Source organism: Oncorhynchus clarkii, chromosome 13 (genome assembly GCF_045791955.1).
Source record: "Oncorhynchus clarkii lewisi isolate Uvic-CL-2024 chromosome 13, UVic_Ocla_1.0, whole genome shotgun sequence".
Classification (NCBI taxonomy): domain Eukaryota; kingdom Metazoa; phylum Chordata; class Actinopteri; order Salmoniformes; family Salmonidae; genus Oncorhynchus; species Oncorhynchus clarkii.
In genome coordinates, this window is record NC_092159.1 from 16870799 (window position 1) to 16877560 (window position 6762).

Consider the following 6762-nt stretch of genomic DNA (forward strand, 5'->3'; position numbering starts at 1 on the left):
AGACCAATAACGTCTAATATATAACTGATCCCATGTCTGAGACCATAGTGGTGGAGGGCTTCCCACATATGTGTGACTATGATCCCTTTATATAGGAGGCAGGTTCGATGAGATGATGGGTGACTTTAATGGCATCTTTTGTTCATCACTCCAGTCTTTATGAAGATGATCTGACAGGGAGTGTCATGGTAATCATGCTAAATAATGCTAATCATGAACAACGATAATAATGAGTATTCAGTATTAGGCAAATGTCATATAGGGGTCAAATGTCATAGGGTCAATTGAGTAACAGGAACAGGGGATCAAATACTAAACTTTTGACTACTGTAATACTGTACACATATAAGTCAATTTGTCTAAATACTTATGACACCTTCAAATGGGGGGGGGCTAGATACATAATGCTAATACATAATGCATAATGCTAATACATAAAGATTTAGCTTGCATGGGGCGGCAGGGTAGCCTAGTGGTTAGAGCATTGGACTAGTAACCGAAAGGTCGCAAGTTCAAATCCCCGAGCTGACAAGGTACAAAATCTGTCGTTCTGCCCCTGAACAGGCAGTTAACCCACTGGCTGTCATTGAAAATAAGAAATAGAGGGATCCCTGTTACCATGTCTCCTTTCAACATACAGTGTCTGTAACATAATTAAACGTTCTCCAGAATCCCCTCATCCCACTGAAAAATCTGACTGGTTGATGTTAATCTAATGCTCCAAGTCTGGGTGGGTTTCATGTTTCTCCCATCTCAGCTACCTTACTCTCTCCAAGCATCTTTTTAAGCCCTGAAGAAGGTTTCCCCACCTCTCTTTATTGTCAGCTGGGTAGTCTACCCTGTTGTCGGCTAAGTTTGGCACAAATGGGCAGCAGTAGATTCTTCTGTCAGACCGAGGATTCGGTGCGTGTCCATGCCTGCTTGCCTCGTCCGATTAAACGACATCTCATAAGCTCACTTGACAAACCGCCTTGAAAGGAAAAAGACTATCAGAAGAGAGGAAAATCTTGATTTTTATTCAAAGAGAGAGTCTCAACTCATTTTCCATCCTAATAAAGAGCTTTTAAATGAAATGGCAGTAGGAGGAGAGATTGGTGGTGGGAAAGAGTACGCACTAAAACAGAAATATTGAGCCTGGCTGTGTTGAGCCAGTTCTTTAATGCGTGTTAACGGGTCTCCGGAGTAAAGGGATCAGAGCCTTGGCCAGAGAGCTACTATAAAACGCCCCATGCTTCTGACTCCCAGGTTACAACACTGCTCCTCTCATTCAGAAGTCTGGATGTGAGACAAATGTTCCAATGTGTGTCAGGATGAGTCTAGAGGCTCAGCCTTCATCCAGACCACATTGGTGGTATCAGAGAAGTGAGAAGGAAGAAGATGAAGATAATCATACCTGTAAGCACGGTCTTAAGTCACAGCTCCCTCTACTTCCATTTTATGGAGGTGAACAATTTTAAGGCAGTTATGGGGACCCTTAGTGACCCCTTTAAGGTCACCCACTCCACTCGTCCCCTGCTGAGAGTTCGGTGCTACAGCTGTGAGCTCGCCATCATCAAAGGCCGCTAATCGCTAAAGGCCAATTACCAGCCTCAAATGGCTCTTTGACACCACTCTCTCGCTCGACGCGTGTTACACTTCCTGTACAGTGTGAGAGAAAAATATAAAAGAAAACGGATACATATTAAAGAAAGTAAAGAAGGAAAAAAATATGAAAAAAAATCTGATGATTAGTTGCCCTAGATTTTTTTTACAATTATCTCCTGTTTTGGGCATTAAATAAAATAAGCATAGTGGTACATTATAATCAAGTGTCCCCATTCGGGATGGAAAGTTCCTCATGTAGGGCAATTGAACAAAGTGTGGCGGCTGAATTAAAATCAGGTCGTTCCTGGGGGCCAGTTGATAATGAACTAAGACGAGGAGGAGAGGAGGAGAGGAGGAGAGCAAAAGGAGGGAGATGAAGACTAAAGGGGTGGGTTAACCTCTGTTGTTTTATGCTACGGTATGCAACCTGGACTCAGGGGTAGACGTAACATAGTAAAAGTACATTGGACACACTCCAATTAGGATGATATGTTATGTTTTGTATGGTATGTATTAATTTGTGGATGTCCATGATCCATTTCGTATGATATGTTACAAATTGCATTTCGAACACTTTGTTACAAATTGTAATTTGTACTCATGTAAAAAAAATTGCAAACGGATGATATGTTACGAATATGCAGAAGGTATGATACTGTATGTTACGATTTCTAATTTGTTGTGGCTAATGTTAGCTAGGTGGCTAGGTAGCTTATGCTACTGTTAGCTAGGTGGCTAATATTAGCTAGGCTAGAGGTTAGGGTTAAGGTTAGGCTTAAGGTTAAAGAGTTAGGGTTAGGATTAGGGTTATATGAAGTATTCGCTAACATGCTAAGTAGTTGCAAAGTAGCTAAAAAGTGGTAAGTATTTGCAAAGTTACTAATTAGCTAAAATACTAAAGTTGTGATGAGATTCTAACATGCAACCTTTGGGTTGCTAGACGCTCTTGTTAGACTCAAACCGATCCACCCCGACAAACCACCCTACCTTTGACTTAAGTAACCTTCTGTTTTATGTAACCATACAAAACGTAACATATCATACTAATTAGAGTGTCCCGGATTTTACTATGTTACGTCTAGTCTATGAGACCAGGCTGTAACATGAGCGTCAATTTCGTCTCAGATACCTTGGCTATGGTAACCTTTTTGGTAAATAACCTTCTTGGTAAATAACCTTCTTGGTAAGTAACCTTCTTGATAATTAACCTTCTTGGTAAGTATTCTTCTTGGTAAGTATTCTTCTTGGTAAGTATTCTTCTTGGTAAGTAACCTTCTTGGTAAGTAACCTTCTTGGTAAGTAACCTTCTTGATAATTAACCTTCTTGGTAAGTATTCTTCTTGGTAAGTAACTTTCTTGGTAAGTATTCTTCTTGGTAAGTAACCTTCTTGGTAAGTAACCTACGTCAATTTCGTCTCAGATACCTTGGCTATGGTAACCTTTTTGGTAAATAACCTTCTTGGTAAATAACCTTCTTGGTAAGTAACCTTCTTGATAATTAACCTTCTTGGTAAGTATTCTTCTTGGTAAGTATTCTTCTTGGTAAGTATTCTTCTTGGTAAGTAACCTTCTTGGTAAGTAACCTTCTTGATAATTAACCTTCTTGGTAAGTATTCTTCTTGGTAAGTAACTTTCTTGGTAAGTATTCTTCTTGGTAAGTAACCTTCTTGGTAAGTAACCTTCTTGGTAAGTATTCTTCTTGGTAAGTAACCTTCTTGGTAAGTACAGTGCCTTGCGAAAGTATTCGGCCCCCTTGAACTTTGCGACCTTTTGCCACATTTCAGGCTTCAAACATAAAGATATAAAACTGTATTTTTTTGTGAACAATCAACAACAAGTGGGACACAATCATGAAGTGGAACGACATTTATTGGATATTTCAAACTTTTTTAACAAATCAAAAACTGAAAAATTGGGCGTGCAAAATTATTCAGCCCCCTTAAGTTAATACTTTGTAGCGCCACCTTTTGCTGCGATTACAGCTGTAAGTCGCTTGGGGTATGTCTCTATCAGTTTTGCACATCGAGAGACTGACATTTTTTTCCCATTCCTCCTTGCAAAACAGCTCGAGCTCAGTGAGGTTGGATGGAGAGCATTTGTGAACAGCAGTTTTCAGTTCTTTCCACAGATTCTCGATTGGATTCAGGTCTGGACTTTGACTTGGCCATTCTAACACCTGGATATGTTTATTTTTTAACCATTCCATTGTAGATTTTGCTTTATGTTTTGGATCATTGTCTTGTTGGAAGACAAATCTCCGTCCCAGTCTCAGGTCTTTTGCAGACTCCATCAGGTTTTCTTCCAGAATGGTCCTGTATTTGGCTCCATCCATCTTCCCATCAATTTTAACCATCATCCCTGTCCCTGCTGAAGAAAAGCAGGCCCAAACCATGATGCTGCCACCACCATGTTTGACAGTGGGGATGGTGTGTTCAGGGTAATGAGCTGTGTTGCTTTTACGCCAAACATAACGTTTTGCATTGTTGCCAAAAAGTTCAATTTTGGTTTCATCTGACCAGAGCACCTTCTTCCACATGTTTGGTGTGTCTCCCAGGTGGCTTGTGGCAAACTTTAAACAACACTTTTTATGGATATCTTTAAGAAATGGCTTTCTTCTTGCCACTCTTCCATAAAGGCCAGATATGTGCAATATACGACTGATTGTTGTCCTATGGACAGAGTCTCCCACCTCAGCTGTAGATCTCTGCAGTTCATCCAGAGTGATCATGGGCCTCTTGGCTGCATCTCTGATCAGTCTTCTCCTTGTATGAGCTGAAAGTTTAGAGGGACGGCCAGGTCTTGGTAGATTTGCAGTGGTCTGATAATCCTTCCATTTCAATATTATCGCTTGCACAGTGCTCCTTGGGATGTTTAAAGCTTGGGAAATCTTTTTGTATCCAAATCCGGCTTTAAACTTCTTCACAACAGTATCTCGGACCTGCCTGGTGTGTTCCTTGTTCTTCATGATGCTCTCTGCGCTTTTAACGGACCTCTGAGACTATCACAGTGCAGGTGCATTTATACGGAGACTTGATTACACACAGGTGGATTGTATTTATCATCATTAGTCATTTAGGTCAACATTGGATCATTCAGAGATCCTCACTGAACTTCTGGAGAGAGTTTGCTGCACTGAAAGTAAAGGGACTGAATAATTTTGCACGCCCAATTTTTCCGTTTTTGATTTGTTAAAAAAGTTTGAAATATCCAATAAATGTCGTTCCACTTCATGATTGTGTCCCACTTGCTGTTGATTCTTCACAAAAAAATACAGTTTTATATCTTTAAGTTTGAAGCCTGAAATGTGGTAAAAGGTCGCAAAGTTCAAGGGGGCCGAATACTTTCGCAAGGCACTGTAACCTTCTTGGTAAGTAACCTTCTTGGTAAGTATTCTTCTTGGTCAGTATTCTTCTTGGTAAGTATTCTTCTTGGTAAGTAACCTTCTTGGTAAGTAACCTTCTTGGTAAGTAACCTTCTTGGTAAGTATTCTTCTTGGTCAGTATTCTTCTTGGTCAGTATTCTTCTTGGTCAGTATTCTTCTTGGTAAGTAACCTTCTTGGTAAGTATTCTTCTTGGTCAGTATTCTTCTTGGTCAGTATTCTTCTTGGTCAGTATTCTTCTTGGTAAGTAACCTTCTTGATAATTAACCTTCTTGGTAAGTAGCCTTCTTGGTAAGTATTCTTCTTGGTAAGTAACCTTCTTGGTAAGTAACCTTCTTGATAATTAACCTTCTTGGTAAGTATTCTTCTTGGTAAGTAACCTTCTTGGTAAGTATTCATCTTGGTAAGTAGCCTTCTTGGTAAGTATTCTTCTTGGTAAGTAACCTTCTTGGTAAGTATTATTCTTGGTAAGTAACTTTCTTGGTAAGTAGCCTTCTTGGTAAGTAACCTTCTTGATAATTAACCTTCTTGGTAAGTAACCTTCTTGGTAAGTAGCCTTCTTGGTAAGTATTCTTCTTGGTAAGTAACCTTCTTGGTAAGTAACCTTCTTGGTAAGTAACCTTCTTGATAATTAACCTTCTTGGTAAGTATTCTTCTTGGTAAGTAGCCTTCTTGGTAAGTATTCTTCTTGGTAAGTAACCTTCTTGGTAAGTATTCTTCTTGGTCAGTATTCTTCTTGGTCAGTATTCTTCTTGGTAAGTATTCTTCTTGGTCAGTATTCTTCTTGGTCAGTATTCTTCTTGGTAAGTAACCTTCTTGATAAGTAACCTTTTTGGTAAGTAACCTTCTTGGTAAGTATTATTCTTGGTAAATAACCTTCTTGGTAAGAAACCAAGAAATGCAGAAAATGGGTGAGTAATAGATTGATAATGATCCTTATCTTTGGTGTAACAGGATGATGTTTATCTATTCGTAGGAGGCCTGTTTGGGCATATATTTTGTTATTTTCAACCACTTTAAACCAGCAGGCCAACAAATATTATCACAAAATACCTAATATTAACATACAAAATGCAATATATTTTTACGATTCAGCAGGCTAACATCTACATCTCAACCACCATAAGATTGATCATGAATTTGACCAAATCTCCCTCATCTCAATCCCTTGTGCAAACATACACTACATAACTACCTGCATACAGTACTCTCTCCTCTCTCCCTTCCCTGTCCCGGGCCTAATTTAGCTGTAGTAGGCTCTCCCGTTGCCTGGGAGAATTCCACTTTATGCAAGCCAGGTAAAATAAGGAGCACGGGCAGCGCTCTCCATCCAGGGCCCTCTCCATCATGGAGGACGGGGCAAAGTCACGGGTGACACCCCTGATCAGGTGTTCATGGGTAATGGGCGTCCTAAAATAATCACTGCTTTGAATAATTCCCCCTCGCTCTCTCCTCGGTGGCGGAGATTCTTGCTGCTGCGACTCGTTTCAGCGCGGGCAGACCATAAATTCTTGCCGTAAATGTAAATCAGTGGTCCGGGAGCCGAGAGGAGCGTCGGCCTGGTTGACAGATGGGGCATGTTGCAGAGGGTCCTGGGAGATCTCTCCTCCTCACCTTTGCCTTCAGTCGGAATGGATGGAACGGGGGAAACGGAGGAGAGGAGGGTTGGCTAGCTAGCGAAACCCTGGTAGCCAGACATAGTGATTGGGGGGCATTTTAACTAGACTGACACTCAGGGTCTCAGAGCAGTGGAAGTGGAGGACCTTGTGGTGTGATTGCAGTAACGTTGTGAGATTGT